Source organism: Lampris incognitus, chromosome 5 (genome assembly GCF_029633865.1).
Source record: "Lampris incognitus isolate fLamInc1 chromosome 5, fLamInc1.hap2, whole genome shotgun sequence".
NCBI classification, from domain to species: Eukaryota; Metazoa; Chordata; class Actinopteri; order Lampriformes; family Lampridae; genus Lampris; species Lampris incognitus.
In genome coordinates, this window is record NC_079215.1 from 61,102,968 (window position 1) to 61,120,483 (window position 17,516).

At 44.5% G+C, this 17,516-nt stretch overlaps 1 pseudogene; it reads right to left on the reverse strand.

The window, feature by feature from the left end:
• LOC130113065 (myosin-9-like) overlaps positions 1-17,516 on the reverse strand; it is a 138,279-nt pseudogene that overhangs the window by 101,935 nt on the left and 18,828 nt on the right.

Consider the following 17,516-nt stretch of genomic DNA (forward strand, 5'->3'; position numbering starts at 1 on the left):
CAGCAACAAAAAGACACAACACCCCATGCTATTTACAGTAACTTGAGACATTACCCATCTTTAATGCTCAGTATCATGTTTCTGCTTTGGCTGCTTCTATCCACTGCTTGTGTTACGGTTTCACCCTCTGAACCCCCGCAACCTACCTCTTCCGTTTCCTCTGGACCTCCACGGCACTCGGCTTTGCCTGAGTGTCCACTCCTCACCACCAGAGCCGGGGCGCGGTCACGTTCCCCATCACCGGACTTAGACCCTGAGGTCCCCAGCACCTCCCAACGGGCACTGCGCGTCCTTCGGCACCACTGCTGCCATCTGCTGGCAGACTGGCAGCATGGCTCTGTTTTTCCCCGGTCACTCGTTCCCTCAGCTGTTCCCCATCTGCAATCACTTCTACCCTTACAAGAACCTGGCCTTCTTTCAAACTCATCGCCAGATCTTCCCTCTGACCTGTTGCGTAGAGCCGGCTCGCCTGCCAACCTCCCTCCCTCCTCGGGCTACCACTTAGACTTTGAACTCGGACTACTCCACGATTCCCCTTTGCCCTCGGACTTGGAACTTTGGCTGATACACTTGCACAACATCCAAGCCCCATTCACATTTTACACACACTTAGGATAATTTACACTAACACATAGCTAGACACATTACCGCCTGTCACTACACACAGCGTATTCAAACCCCCCACAAACAAAACTACCTGAGCACCATACACATCCTGCATTTCCCTCTCCCCTGTTATGTTTTCCCTTTGTTAATTTTCATGAAACGTTACTAAGAGTCCCCCGCCTCCTGTGTGGTCGTCTGTGTCCTCCTGCACAACCCGTAACATATCAGGTCCCAAATCCAGCCTGGCCCTTGCATTCTTTCCATTCCTCATGTGAATTCTGCCTCTTTCCCCCAGTTTCAACCAATTACAGTGTCAGTGTTAGAGAGTACAGTCTCTGGTATGAACTCCTCCTCCTGTATCTTAGACAACATTCCCACCAAACTGCTCACGGAGGGATTTTCAACTGTTAACCCCACTATTCTGCAAGTTCTTAATAGTTCTTTGGCCTGTGGTTCTTTTCCAGATAGGTTTTATCATGCCATTTTCCACACAGCAAATACATGAGTGTTGAAATTGTAGGGGCAGTGTTGAACAGAGTGTTGGTGTTGCTATAAAGTGGCGCTGCCAGTGGTGCCTGTGACTCGTCTCCGTTGTTAGAATGGAGCGCGTTCTCCATTGGTGTTCAGCTCAACCCTGACTGGGATGGATCAAAGCCCCGCCCCCACGTAACGGTTCTGGGAGACGTTAAAGAACTTCTCCCATTTCCCACCGGCGCCATTTTAATTGACGTGGCGAGGACGGACGGTACATGTTTCACAAGGTAAAACCAGGCTGTCTTAATCACACGCAGGATATTTTATGCTAATTTATGTTTCGTTCATGATTTGTGGTTATTTAAGTTGTAACCGTTTGTTTCGTATTGAGCTAAATAGGGGGCTAACTGAAGCAGACCGAGCAGCTGTGGTTCTAGCGTTAGGTGTGGCGCTCCCATCCGTCAGGTAGGTGAGTTATCGTGACGTCATGGTGACCAGTCTCCACCCTGACAACCAGCCTACTGACTACAATGCAGGGTGGTGTTATGAGCTAATGCTGGGGAGCAGTTTCAGAGCTGCACGTTGAAATGTGCAGTGTTTGGCGGGGGTGTTGCTAATCGAAGCAAGCCGGCTAACGTAGCCGCTGGTGGAAACGAGTGTGCTAGCCACTGGTGATTAGATTGGCAACTGAAATTCACATACGAATCCCATTTATTTACCAGGTGAAAACAAAACAGGAAAGAGAACAAATGTGCGTTCTCACACAATCTGACGTCAGAGTAAAATAACGGGTGTGGCGTGTTCCTACCGGACTGTGTTAAACGTGACACTATAAGGAGCGCCAACCTCCCTCCGCGGGACATATGCTAGGCCTCATGTCGGGTAACCATGCTGTGAACTAGACTAGCTATCTCCAGTTTATGGAAACGTCTTAAAAGTTGTCAGTTGCTACTAGGGTGCTTTAACAAGAGCTGCTTAATTAAACCAGAGCCCGAGGATATAAGGGCAGCTACATATTCAGCTGTGGTTTTGTGCAAATTAAACTCTGCCATTTAGTGTAAGATTATTTGAACGTTTCGTTAGCTAGCTAGTTCGCTAGCAAAGCAACGAGGCACCATAGCAACCCAGGAAACAAGTTTGCTGCATAGCCTCAAGCAAAGTTTAATTTCTCACAATCACTTGTTGATGATGATAAATGGCTACGCATACATATGTAACAATTCTGAGAGTAATAATGACACATCAATGGGGCAATTGGGGAGCTGATTTTGAGAAATTAAGCTTTTCCTGGCCTTACATCCTCTTCAATTTAATTTGTGACAGAAAGACCTTTAGGTTGCCTGTGCAGCTTTGCTGCTTGCCCTGAAATAGCATAGCCAGATAATTTCTAACAATCTGTTATCCGTCAGACAGGCTGTGGATTAATTCAGCAGTTCATATTAACAGACCCTGAGAAATACATGGGATTTGTATGTGAAAGGGTCTTTACTCTAAACGGTTTTGTGTTTGTTTTTTTAAACAGAGTTGGAAAATATCAGTTTAGAAAAATATCTGTATGTGTAGTCAAGGCCTGAGATTTGTGCTTTATTTCAAAGAAATGCCTGTTCAAGTGGAGCACAAGGGAATCCTGAAATGGGTACGAATACCAATGAAGGAGGACCCAATTCATTCAAGAAGGTAAGTAAGTGAAGGGGCAGCGCACTGATTTTCACATCACATCTGTTGCAATTTGAGTATGAGTACTGTAGCTAATTTCCCAACTGTTGCCAAAAAATATGTAATTTTCTAAAATAAAAACTGTTAATGTCAACACTGGTATATTCAGTTGCTCGTTTATCAGGAATACTGATTGTCACAGTTGAAAGCAATGGTCTAAAACAATAAATAATGGTATAGATGGCCTTGCAGCTTTGCTTCCTGAAGGTTATAATATTCAGTATTTGTTTAAACTAATTTAGACAGCTGTGGATTCAACTCTGGTCATTTTAGAAGGGGTCAGTTTGTTGTGCTGCTGAATTGTATCACATACGCATGTTTTTATTATTCTGACCACCTTCTTTCAAATTTTACAAAGTCAATGTATAAACTGCAGTTAATAGTGAGGGAAATTACAGTAAGTGTTTTGCTCTCAGTTCCAGCTAAATTCAACTTGTCAAATGGAACCAATGTGGATCTGAAAGACTCCTCAGGAGCTGATGTGGCTACTGATATTTTTGATGAACTAGTGAGACATGCTGCAGTCTCTTTCAAGCTGTTCATTGAGGACTCAGGTAAGAAACAGAAACACCCCTCTCATTACATTTAAGGTATTAGCAGATACTTTTATTTTATCCAAACCAACTTACAATACATACATTTGTCATTAGGAAGAGAAACAACTATTTATCACTACGGGTACAATTTCAGGGTTTCTGCGGGGTTTTAAGAAGTATTAAAAGGTAGTAAATCAACTTGGTGAAAATTAAGGCCCTTAAAAGATATTAAAATTTATTAATTGCCATTTTACAAGGTATTCAATTTTGCAGCCATCTTTTTCAAAGAATATCCCATTTGTTGTAAAAGTTTTTTCTGCTAAAAGTTCATGTGAAATTATTTGAACATAGCCTATAGTGCAAGCTATAGTGCAAGATTATGTATGTATACCAATATTTCAAGTTATCTTTGATTTAAGGTGAGACACTACATGTGAATAGGGTAAACATTTTAACTAATATATATCACCATGAAACTTCACCAGTTGTTTACTTACATTAAGGAATTATGCGCTGGGGTGTGTGAGTGTGTGGAGGGAAGGGGTTGGGGGTGGGGCATTGCAGCATACCCACTACATTATACTTGACTACACCACCTTAGGTGTCGCTGATGAAAACAGTTATAACTCAAAGTGGTGTCAAGATTTTTTTAAAAAAGTATTAAAAGGTAGTGAATTTAGCTTCAGTATTCCTGCATATACCCTGAACTACAGATATTCTAGAGCGAGCCACTGCAGTGATGTTGCCTTATGCGAAATATACTATGCAACTGAATCCTACACCCTTGTCCCCTTAGAGGAGAATGAAGTCTCGGAGGTCTCCTGCTCAGATGAGGGGTCATTCTCACCAATTGTGTCTGGAAGGTCATGCTCATCAATTCACTCTGTGAGGTCCATGGCAAGTTCAGACTCCACTGTAATTACAGAGAGCACCAAAGCACGGAGAAGGCAACTGGTAGAAGGACCACCTAATGATAAGGTGGCAAAAGATGTGAGTTGTTCTTAGGTTGTTGGTTGAATGTCATGCATTTTCAAAATGCATTGCAGGCTTACGTGTGACCTCTATATTGCAGATGGTCTACGTAGCTTTGCATCAAAAACCAGGAGGACAAGACATTCAAAGAGTACAACAAAACCAAAAGCCTTTCTGATCAAACAAGAAAGAAACTTGTCAACATCTTAGTGGGGGATATGATCGAGAATCATGGGTAAGTGACCAATATAGTCTTCTTCATAAACTGAAATCCTCATTAAAGTATCTGTCCTCTGTTGTCAACTTTTTACACTGGTCATGTTCAACTTATTTTGAACTAGATTTAACACTGACCTTGTCTTTAATCTGTCTTTCTATGGTGTAGGAGGGTCCCACCAGTCAATGTCCGCGTTACCTAGGAAAATAGACTAGTTTGGTGTGTTAATTATGAGTTGTGCATGTTTTGACATGGTTTCTCTGTATGTTAGATTGATCAAGACTTCACAGTGCTCTTTGGAGAAGACGTCTCTCTGGCAAGTTTATCGCAAAATGGCCAACATTCTTCAAAACCAGGATTATCACTCTGCAAAGACCTTCGCCCTGGTACTCATTTGGATGACCTTCTGTCCACTCAGGAGGAATTGAATGATTATGGTAAGTGATCTTACCATAATCATTGATCTGGTAAGTGAGCCGATCCAACAGGGAAGCTGGCATTGGATCGGCTGAGGGAGCCTGGTCTACTGCATCCGGTAGGCCCAGGGACCACGGCCCCCCGCCTAGAGCTGCACCCGAGGAGGAAGCACTGAGGGTGGTCTGACTGGATGTAGCTGCTAGCCAATGCAGACCGGCCGTTCCGACAGTCATCCTGGCTGGTGTTCGTTCTCTGGACAGACATTTTGGACTTGCAAATTTACTGAATGCACTGTGTTGACTGTTTGTGTGGAATTTTTTTCAGTGCTTTGTTCTCTCCGTTTTTGTGTGTTTTTGGTGGTGTCATTTTCTTTTGGATGTGTTTTTTGTCTTTTTTGTTGCACTGCTGTGGGTTGAGTGAAAAGAAATTTCGTCTCTTTTGTGTATGAAAGTACATGACTGGGATGACAATAAATTGTTTCTGATTTGTGAAGTGTACGCAGATGTTTGTTTGTCAGTGTTCTTCATGTGTGTTTATGAGCTATGACTGTGTATACTCATGGCATGCATGTGGTTGTTGCATTCTAATCCACTAGGATAGGACAGTGGCTTGGCAGCTATCCTCCTGCTCATTCATCTGTTGCCTCCGACTGCAAGAGGAAAAATACATGGAAAAATCAGTGCCACTGAAGCTGCTGACCATGTGATCAAGTTCATGAAGGTATGTTCTAGAATAGGGATGTAATGATATGAAATTTTCAGTACGATACAATACGATACGCGATTAATATCACGATACGATATTAATCGCGAAATTGATTTCTCCCCCCTTTAATTAAATGTATACCTGACTGAAATGAAGCACACAAACAAGTATTTGCTTGTCATACAATTACACTTTCTGTTTGCTGTATCCTACGATGAAGCATTGTAACACTTCTACACATTCATCCAAACAACTGTATATGGCATTGACTTGGACACTGCAAAGGAGAGTCCAAGGGTCAAGGAAATCAGGGTTAGAGTGAATAACATTGAGGTTTGAAAATGTTCACCTGTTAGATTTGCAAGGTACAGCACACAAGTTGTTCAGTTTTTTTTTCAACATTTGACGTTTAGCCATGCTTTGTACCCAGGGCGTACTTTGCATTTGAAATGTGGTGAACATGGGTGCTCATCTGTGTTTTACACTTATTGTGGATTCAAGAAACATTTGTTGAGAGTTCATGGAGATGGTGAGTTCTGTTGATGATTTGAACAATGTGGACAATAATGTTTGTGCCTCCTGACTTACTGCCAAGTGCTGATCCTCCGATCAGTTACCCTGCACCTCTTGAAGAAAGACAGTTACTGGATATGTGTAGCTCTATTATCGCTCAAGTACAAGCATCTGGAGTCTCTGATAGTACTATGCAGTCTTTAGTTGATTCAATGGAGGAACTTGTAAATGACATCCATGTCCAAGCGCAGGATGCTGTTCTTAAATGTCTTTCATCTGAGGTAACTGAACAAGTCTTAGATAAGGTTAAAGACTGTTTTGAGCAGCTTGAAAATCCATTGTCACTCCTCAATACCGAAACTAAGAAGCAAAGACATTTTGAGAAAAAAATGGAAAATCGTTGAACCTGTAGAGCATGTTCTTGGTGTGTGTTACGATGTGTGCAGAGATGAACGACTGGTGTATACAGTCAAGTTCCAGTCAATGACAAATTCATTTATGTGCCAATTTTGGGGACTCTTGAGTCTATATTTACCAACCGGGAACTCAACAACTGTTTCCAGCAAGTAAAACTTCATAAAGATGGCATTTTCAAAGACAATGATGGTTCATACTTAAGAAATCACACATTATTTTCACAGCAAGAACATGCGCTTCAGATTCCGCTTTGTTACGATGACTTCAAAATGGCCAATCCGCTCGGATCTAAAAAAAGGAGTACACAAACTTGGCTGTGTATACTTTATTTTAAGGAATTTGCCAACCAGGCTAAATTCACTTTTGATGAACATTCATCTTGCGTTGCTTTTTCATTCTGAGGATTTAAAGAAATATGGTTTTGGTCAAATCCTACAGCCTCTTGTCCATGACTTAAAAGTTTTGGAGACACAGGGAATCCAGGTGCCCTTTTCAGATACACCATTGAAGGGATCTGTTATTCAGGTTACTGGGGATAATTTAGCTATATGTGGCCTATTTGGTATGGTTGAGTCGTTCAGTACATCTTATTGTTGCCGATTTTGTTTAACTGACAAAACAAATATGTCCTGATATAACTGCCGCCTCTGGAAATGAAGTGTAGTAGTCTATGACAGTCAATATGTAGTTGTTCTGGATAGGACCTACTAGGTCAATACCTATTTTTGTCCAAGGCCTGGGTGGTAGTTCAAGTATGTCCGATATAACAACTGCCTCTGGAAATGAAGTGTAGTAGTCTATTACAGGCAATATTTAGTTGTTCTGGATAGGACCTACTAGAGCAATACCTATTTTTGTCCAAAGCCTGGGTGGTAGTTCAAGTGGTTGGAGGGGTTGATCTCTGTGTAGCAGCTGGTTGAGCACACAGGCAGACCAGTTTCTAATCAGTCTCTCAACATCTATGTCCATGCTAGGCCAATAGAACTTGCTCCTCAGATATTGTTTTGTACGTACCACTCCTTGGTGTGTCTCGTGTGCGATCCTCAGCATTTGTTTCACCATTGCTTTTGGTAACACAATACGGTGTCCTCTCAGTATAAGTCCGTGTGTACTTAACTCTTCTGCATATCTGTTGTATGACTGCAATTCCTCCGGGACTGGGTTTGACCATTTTTCTGTCCCCACACTTGTCTTCAACTGCTTGAGTGTTTCATCCTCAGTCATTGCCTGTTTAGTGTCCTTAAGTGTTATTGTTTGCACACTATGCATAGTCACTGAAAGCACTCTGTCCACACATGTTTCCACATACCCATTATCCTCTGTCTCTGGTAAGGGAAGTCGTGATAATGAATCCGCCACATTGGATATTCCTACTATGTGTTCGATCTTATAGTCATATGGTTGTAGTCTCAAGCCAAGTCTCTGTATTGGGGGTGGTAACAGTGTTGCTTTCTCTGGGTTGACCATGTAAAGGAAGAATTTGTGATTTGTTTGCAGTGTAAACTTGCCCCCCCCCCCACAAGTATGTTCTAAAATGTTCCACTGCCCAAACGCAACCAAGAGTTTCACGCTCTATCTGAGAATAGCGGTGTTCTGCTGGAGTCAATGAACGGCTCGCATAGGCTATTGGCTTGTTCTGTCCATCTGATTGGGTTTCTAACAAGACCGCCCCTAGTCCTACTGGGCTTGCATCACTAACGACTACTGTTAGTGCATCTAGCTTGAAGTATGCTAGGCATGGCTCACTTACCAATACTTCTTTCATTGCTTGGAATGACTTTTCTGTTTCTGTGGTCCACTCCCATTCCTGTCCTTTTCTAGTCAGCTTACTTAGGATAAGTTTGCACAGTTCGGTATGAACTTCATCGGGAATCCGAAGTTGCCTAGGAATGTGTGCAGTAACTGCACGTTCTCTGGTCTTGGTGCATTACAAACTGCCTCGACCTTCCTTGGGTCTGGTTTGATTCCTTCGACCGTAATCACATGTCCAAGTATCTCTATCTGTTGTAATCCGAATATGCACTTGACTCTGTTCAGGGTTAGACGTCTGTCCATGAATCTCTGGAACACTTGTCTCAGTCTCTGTTCAAGTTGCTTGTCGTCTTCAGCAAAGACCACCACATCATCCATATAACAGACAGTACCGGGCATTCCACATAACAGAGTCCATAGCCTTCTGATAGACTTCGGGTGCGCTCGACAATCCAAACGGGATTTTTCTGAAACGGTAGCACCCTCTGTGTGTGATGAACGTGGTCAGGTGTCTTGATTCAGGGGCTAACTCACACTGCCAAAACCCTTTACGTGCATCCAATTTGGTAAACACTTTTGCTTTCTGCACTGCTTGTAAGATGCTATCAACAGTTGGTACTGGATGTCTTTCTCTGATCACAGCACGATTAACTTCCCTAAGGTCTACGCATAGCTTCACTTCTTTTGTGTCTTTCTTTGGGATGATTAGAATATTGAGAACCCATTCTGATCCTTCATTCACTTCCTCTATTATTCCTTGGTCAAGCATTTTGTCTAGTTCCTGGTTTATAGCTTCTATCATTGGATAAGGGACGCTCCTTAAACCCTGAGCTACAGGTGAGACCTTCTCGTCGACTAACTTTATGACTGCAACCCTTGATTTGACCTAGTCCTTTAAAGAGTGATGGGTATTCATTTGCTAACTCACTGAATCTCTCTGTCTGGCCTACTGTGTTCACATTTACCCCAGGGTTCAGTATCTTTAAAGCAAAGCATGTCCCCCCCCCCAGCAATGCCTCAACATTTCCTTCTATCACATATATGTCATCTTTTATGACCTTGTCTTGCCATCTCAACTCTGCCTCAAAATAACCTGCACATTTAAGTGGAGTAGTCTGGGCATAGGCATAGAATCGCTTCTTGGTTGGCTTCAGTTCTGTTCTATTGGACAATACTCTCTTATACAGATGTTCTCCTATGAAGTTTCTACCACTTCCTGTATCTATAACCATTTTCAGCTTTAGTCCGTTTATTCTTATTGTCTCAGTACCTTCAGAATTGACAGCATGAATAAACTCCTCTGAATCTGAGTCAGAAGGCTCATAAACTGCTCTAACTGTTTTACCGGACTTGGACTTTTCCTTATCCTTATTTCTGTCTTCTGTTACAGTTCTTTTCCTTTTGTGTGCTATTTTTCTCTCTGCACACTCTCGCATAGTGTCTGATTTTGTTACAGAACAGTCACTTTGCTGTCTTGGCGCCACATTCATCGGCTTTGTGAGTTGCCATTCCACATCTGTAGGACTTGGTGTCGCTGTTAAGTCGTTTTCCGTCAGCATGTCTGCTTCCTTCTAGCGCTGTGGCTTTCCTTTGATCAGTGTGCCTCTTTGTGAAGTGAACATGGTTGTATTTCGCCCTGTAACTACTGTTCTCAAAAAATAACTTTGATTCTGCTTGTGCAGCTTCAAAAGCCCTCGCAATTGACAGTGCTTTGTCTAAAACCAGTCCTTCCTCCAGTTACAATATGTCACGCAGTTTTTTCATTGAACATTTTTCCACAGTCTGATCTCTTAGCATATCATTTTCCAGTGTGCCGAAGTCGCATGATTTAGCCAGTTCTCTTAATGCGTTCACAAAAGCATCTATAGACTCTTCTGGTAACTGCGCACTCTGTCTAAATTTGTGTCTTTCCAAAACCACATTTCTCCGTGGCGTGAAATATGCATCTAGGACTGCAACAGTCTGAGCATATTGTAACGTGCATGGATAAGAGGACACGCTGGCCGCTGGCTTGCGGGTCTGACCCTTTAGTCGAGCGGTTAGCGATGTCTCATGCGGTGCGGGCGATACGGGTTCGCGTCCCGGCCACGGCAGTTTCTGTGGTTGCTTTGTCCCCCGAATTCGCTACATTGGTGTCAGAAGTAGGATGGAGCGACCGTAAGGCCATCGGAAGTGTGTGCGCCCTGAGGTGTGAAGGAGCTGATATGCTTAAGCGCGGGGACGCGCTTCCCGAAGGAGGGGGGTAGTGTAACGTGCATGGATAAGAAGACACGCTGGCCGCTGGCTCGCGGGTCTGACCCTTGAGTCGAGCGGTTAGCGATGTATCCTGCGGTGTGGGTGACACGGGTTCGCTTCCCGGCCGCAGCAGTTCCTGTGGTTGCGTTGTCCCCCGAATTCGCTACAATATGTACCTTTCTCTCCCGGTAGATTAGCAAAAATCCTCTGAGTGGGCGCTGTCTAAATTTGTGTCTTTCCAAAACCACATTTCTCCATGGCGTGAAATATGCATCTAGGGCTGCAACAGTCTGAGCATATGTACCTTTCTCTCCTGGTAGATTAGCAAAAATCCTCTTGAGTGGGTGCTTCAATACAATGCAAAAGAATAGCTCTCTTTACCGCGTCCTGTGCATGAATAGTTCCGCTGGCGATTTCAAAGAAATTATACGAGTCCTTCCTTAACGTGTTCCGTGAATAAATCAGATGCTCCGAGGTTCAGTGGGATCGGTGGGACTAGTTGAGCATGGTAGGCGGGTCCTGGTGCGGCTGAGGCTGCGGATTGCTGTCCTCCATCCATGGCTATCGAATGCTAAAATATCCTAGCCTAGCTTACTTTGCTAGCAGTTCCAAACTTGCACTTCCCTGGCGAAGTGAACGTGAATTATGTGTCATCCTTTCTTGCCTTTGAGTTCGTTGCAAATTAGCAAATGACCATCCTCGTCGCCATAAAAGTTGTGTTGTTTAAAGAAGTCCTTGGTTCTTTTAACTTGCTTTAATAATGTAGCCAAGCTGGCCGAGCAGTGACGCACTGGAGGCAGTGTTATTAAAAATGGCAAGATGGATTTATTGTCTTGGTTATGGTATCAAATTTTGCCAGTCAGGAGAGGGGGACATTTTAAAAAAAAAAAACTCCCAATATAATCTCAATTCCTAACTAAACTTTAAACTACAATTTACCTTCAATAATTAAACTCAAAAGATAACACTCAATCCTGGCATTCAAAGTTCCTGGCCTATAGACAGGTGTTGACCCCTGCTCATGTAACGACCCTCACTTGTGCAGGTGTTCGTGATAGAGATTCAGACCAGGGGTTCCTAACAGTGGCTTTTATTGCCTGCATTCACAAATAAAACAACAATCCATGAGATTTCTGCTGCAACGCGACTACATACAAGTCTCCAGCGGAGATGGTCTAGCTCTAAGGTACGGGTCGCGCAAATGCCCAAAATGGGTCAAAGCGAAAGTAAATAGACAAACAGTCGCCCAGCCTCATATTTAACCTTAGTGAATGCGGTACAACATCTGGGGTTTACACAAACCGTCAAAAAGCATTGGATTACAATAACATGTTAAAATACAAATTTTGGGAGAATTCACTTTATCTGAGTGAGGTCATTTTCAACTCTGTTACACCCACCCCCACTGAATTCTGGACAAAATTATACACATGTTCGCAAACTATAGCTATGATTCCTCTGGTGTCATGGGACTACACAGAAGAAGACCGACTCTAGAAGTATCCTTTAAGGATGCGGTTGACAGGGAGCGACGTCAAAAACTCTCCAACCAACCACTGGTTATAGAATGCCTTACACATTCTACACTGGCCTAAAAACTGTCAATACACATAGAAGTAGGTATAAGTGTTCACCTAGTACCGCACTTCTAAGGACATTAGAAAGATCTGCAAAAAAAAAAGAAAAAAACAAAGAGACTTGTGCCCTAAGAGCTTGAACTACAGCGCTGCGTACAGTCTGAACATTCTGCCGCAGTCGTCTAGTGACATCTCATCCAGCTATCGTGTAAAGGAGCCTGTTAACTGGTCGAACTACAGGACCCAGACGTGTAGTGCGGTGTGGTGCAGACTCAGGCAGTTCAGTGGGTGCAACAGTATGTGCAGCGTCACTTACAGAGTCAGAAGTAACTGTAGACAAAACTGTGTGATGGCCACTAACAGTCGAGGTGTCATCCCTATCAACAGTGTCATCAGTGAGTGAGGCGTGAGAGAGTTCAGAGTGTGAGTCTGGGACCTTGTCAGTCAACACGTCGTTAGTAAAGTCAGTAGAAGGCTCCCTAGCACCTCCTTCAGGAGACTGTTGACTTGGGGTGTTGTTCAGGTGACTGACCCATTCTCTGGTTCTCTCCTCAGACGCAGGCAGGATATCTGAGTAATTTTCAGGTTCAGGGACGCTCACAAGACTGTGCACATCATCAACTCCACATTGAGTCTCATCCTGCTGAACGGACACTTGAGTCTGAGTGTGCTCTGACGTAGCTTGACCTGAGGCTATGGAATGGACAGAGACGGAGGACTGGACGGAGGACATTGAGATACCTGACTGAGAAGACTGTGGCACATCTTGAATAGGAAGAAAATTCACCAGCATAAGTAGATTACGATGGACAGTCCGCTCACGCCCTGTGACAGTGTCCTGTATCTTATATGTGTGCGTTTGCGGATTCAGCTCAGTCACAGTGTAAACAATAGACTCCCATCAGTCAGCAACTTTTCTCTTTCCTCTCTCTTTCTTATTAGCCACAAGCACGCGGTCTCCAATTTCAATTGTCGGTCCTTTCGCATTCCTGTTATACAGTCTTGCCTGTCTGTTCTGTTCCTTTGTCACATGCTCTTGAGCAATTAGCATGGCTTCCTTAAGGTCCTCAGACAGCTTCGTGACATACCTGCCAAAGTCGGTCACATCAGGGTCAGTCAAGATGTTTCCAAACAGGATATCTACTGGAAGACAGGGCACCCCTACAAACATCAGGTAAAATGGTGCATATCCTATTGTCTCATGGGCAGAGCAATTGTACATGAATGTGAGAGTTTGTAAACATCTGGGCCAGTCTTGCTTTGATTCTGAGGGAAGAGCTCTGATCATATTGCCCAGCATTCGATTAAAACGTTCGACGCTGCCATTTCCCATCGGGTGGTATGGAGTAGTATGGGACTTTCGCACACCAGATAACTGTAGAAGTTCAGCGATCAACTCGCTTTCAAAGCTTGGACCCTGGTCACTGTGGATCCCCTCAGGGAATCCATAGACGCAGAAATACTTCTCCCAGAGGACTTTCGCTACTTGTTTGGCTGATTGATCCCTGCAGGCAAAGGCCTGAGCCAGTCTGGTAAAATGGTCGGTCATTACTAAAACATCCACAGATTTGTTGTGCGAATCTTCAGCTGACCAGAAATCAATGCATACAAGTTGCAGTGGTCTGGAAGTGACAATACTTTCAAGAGGAGCTCTTCCTACAGGCTCGGCCATTTTGCTCACTATACAACGCTGACAACGACGAACGTATTCTCTCACATCTCTGTCCATGTGCAGCCAAAATAATCTCTGTCTGGCAATGCTCAGGGTTCTTGAGTGACCTTGATGACCTGCACTGTCATGCACTCCTTTCAAGACTTTAGTCTTCAGACAATCAGGAACAACAAACTGATGGCGTCTTGTCTTCGAAATTTGATCACGTGACACTCTGTACAAGACGTCATCACTCAGAACAAACTTTTCCCAGTGTTTCAGCAGCCTTAGGACTTGACTCGACTCCTGTGCTCTTTCCCGTCTGGATGGTCTCCGAGACCTCTCAACAAAAAAACGAATGCAAGACAACGTACTATCTCTAGATTGTGCATCACGGAGATCTCCAGCAGTAAAGGCAGGCAGGCTGGGCAAACCGTCAGGAATGAGCTGGGGTAGGTGACGCACAAGGGCTGTGGCTACAAGACGTGTTTGCTTCTTTGCCATTACAGACTGGTTGGTTGACTCTCTGAAGGTCTGTTGAATAGCTGTGTCAGACAAAACAGCAGCTTCTCTGGTGAGGTCATGAAGTGGTTCACTGACCAGTCTGCAACCGACACTTTTGCAAAAAGGGACACGGCTGAGAGCGTCAGCAACAATATTTCTTGGGCCTGGCACATATTTGATGTCAAAATTGTAACTGGCTAATTTTGACACCCATCGCTGCTCACAACAGTCAAGTTTAGGTTTAGTCATAATATGAGTCAATGGATTATTGTCAGTCCACACAGTAAAGTCGTGGCCTTTCAACCAGTGGCTAAACTTGTCACAAACTGACCACTTCAGTGTAAGAAACTCTAATCGATGGGCTGGATAGTTCTTCTGTGACCGAGTTAAGGACTTGCTAGCAAATGCAATTGGTCTAGCCACTGAGTCACCTTCACGCACTTGAGATAAAACGGCCCCAAGGCCATCCAACGAGGCGTCCGTAGACAGCAAAAACGGTTGACTAAAGTCTGGGTGGGCCAAAACAACGGAATCTATGAGGGCCTGTTTGAGTTCAGCAAATGCCCTATCATGGTCAGTAGTCCAGTCGGTTGATTTTAGTTTGCGGCTCACTACAGCACACCTAGGTTTTCGGCCTTTCTTCTGTTTCTGACCAGCCAGCAGTGAGAACAGGGGCTTCGCAAGGGCTGAGTATCCTGGGATGAAGTGCTGATAAAAATTTAGCATGACAAGAAAAGATCGCACACGTTTCTCAGATGGTGTCACTCCATCCGCTTCCATCAAGTCAGTCACAGTCATACTGCTTATGCTCTCAACTTTGCCTGGGTCAGTCGAAACTCCATGCTCGTCAACAATATGGCCAAGGAATTTGACAGACTTCCTCAAAAAGTAGCATTTCTTAGGTGCCAATTTCAAGTTGTGGGCACGGAGTCTTTTGAACACCATTTCAAGACGTGCAAGGGCAAAACTTTCATCAGGAGCAAAAGTCAAAATATCATCTAAATAGCATAACAGACTTAGATAATTTTGATCACCAAAAATGGAAGTCATCATTCTCATGAAACTCCCTGGACTGTTACAGAGCCCCTGTGGCAGCTTGTTGTATTCGTAAAGCCCCATAGGCGTAGTGAACGCTGAATACTTCCTGTCATCCTCATGTAAGGGCATGTTATAAAATCCTGAAGTCAAGTCCATTGTGCTGAACAGTGAATTGCCACCAAGTGCTGCCAAGCAATCGGCCTGATGTGGCAGAGGGTGAGCGTCCTTCAAAGTCCTCTTGTTCAGCCACCTGAAGTCAGTACACACACGCAAATCACCATTCTTCTTCCAGATAAGGACTAATGGTGAGGCATACTCGCTTGTTTCACTTAAGACCTGACGTAGTTTTTGATACTGGCTCGGTGGCACACGTCTGAAAGGAAGTCTGAATGGCTTTTGGTCAATCAAGTGGATTCTGTGGACAAACTCTTCTGCTTTGCCGCAGTCAAGGTGGTTGCGTGAGAAGACATCCTGGTAGTGAACAATAAGTTTGGACAACTTGTCTTTACAGTCCGATGACGCATCACACAGGCTGATGTCCAGCTCACTCAGGCCAGTGGACTCTAGATTCTCCCCAGCACATCTTGCATCAGGACAGACAGGAGTAGCAGGCACGGTGGAAGCGCTCTGATGACCACTGACTAGGTCTAAATCTTCCAAAGCGACACAGGGTACCAGGTCAGCAAGCTTAGCGTTACGTCTCAAAAACAAAGGCTTTTCAGAGACATTCATCACTTTCAAGGGAACCCATCCATCTGCCCACAGGGGTGTGACAACTCTGGCGACCATCAGTCCTTTGGGTGCAGACCGTGCTGACGTAGGCTCTGTCATTACCGCACTACCAGGAGACACATGTGTGAGTTATGGCAGCTTTCCTCACAGAAGGTATTCACAGCCGGGTTGAAGGCAAGTGGCCGAGTTGCAACGTACTGTGCCTATCTTGTCAGGCATTTCACCAGCGCCCCATCTATGCAAGCCAGCTAGCATGGAGAGAAAATGTTCGGTTTCAGTGTCGGTAGAAGACGGTGCAGAAACTGCTGTCCAGTACGTACTACACTTCTTTGACTCACACAGTATGTGTTTGATCACATTGGTTCCGATAATTAGGTCATCATGTTGTCCTTCAACTACAATCGTCGGCACAATCATTTTGCAGTGATTAACTTCCATGTTAATGTAAAAGGCTGACTTCGGGTGCACTCGTCGACCACCGACACCAATGAGAGTCACATCGGTGGAGAATCTCTCTGCTTCACACACTGCTCCAACAGAGAGCAGGTTACGCATAGCAGTATCACTGACTGTACATGCCATTGAGCCACTATCTAGCATACCCCCAAGAGTCACTTTGCCGCCCACCTTCACTGGTACGTAAAATAAGCTGTCACTGCCACCCACAGTCTGAGTGTTTTGATACACAATGTTTGTTGACTGAAATTGAGAAAAATTGACAAAATTAAAAGTTGAATCAAAAATATCGGTGTCTAGCGAGTGGGAGGATTCTTTATGACCTGTATTGCCTCCCTCTGAATACAGGTCAGCTAGTTTCCCGAAGCCGGGCTGAGTTGGGGCGGGGCATTGTTTGGACAGTGCTGCCTTGAGTGACCAGGGGCCAGACACTTGAAACAGAGATGGTCAGATTTGCAGTGAAACAATGTCGAGTGATTAACATCTCCACAAACTCTACATGGCGGTGCGCTGAAAGGGCTGGGGCGTTTCTGACTACGCTCAGGATTGCGCGGCTCCACCCTGGCCAAGACTCTCTCAAGCATGCTCCTCATGCGGCCGAGGACTCCATCATCAGGCTGCTGAGCATTCTGTGGCGGCGGGACGTGCTGTGGTCGCTGGACGTTCTGCTGGACACATGCAGAGTCTGAGCATGAGCTGGGAGTCTGAAACAAAGATGTGGCATGAGAACATGGTGGACAAGTTGACTGGGGGTCCATCCGATGAGAATCGGAGTGAGCGCAGGTGTTTGAATCATTGTCGAACGCAGCTGCAGGGTGACTTTTCAGCTGTGGGACACTGTAGGATGTTGCAGACGCACCCCATTCCCTTTGATATTCATCTATCCTGAGCTGGATGTCTTTAGAGGTCCACTCACTGACAGGCTTGCATTTCAAAGTTGAGGAAAGCTGCGGATCAGGGCAGTGCTTCGCGAACATTTGTGCCACCTCTCCACTTAT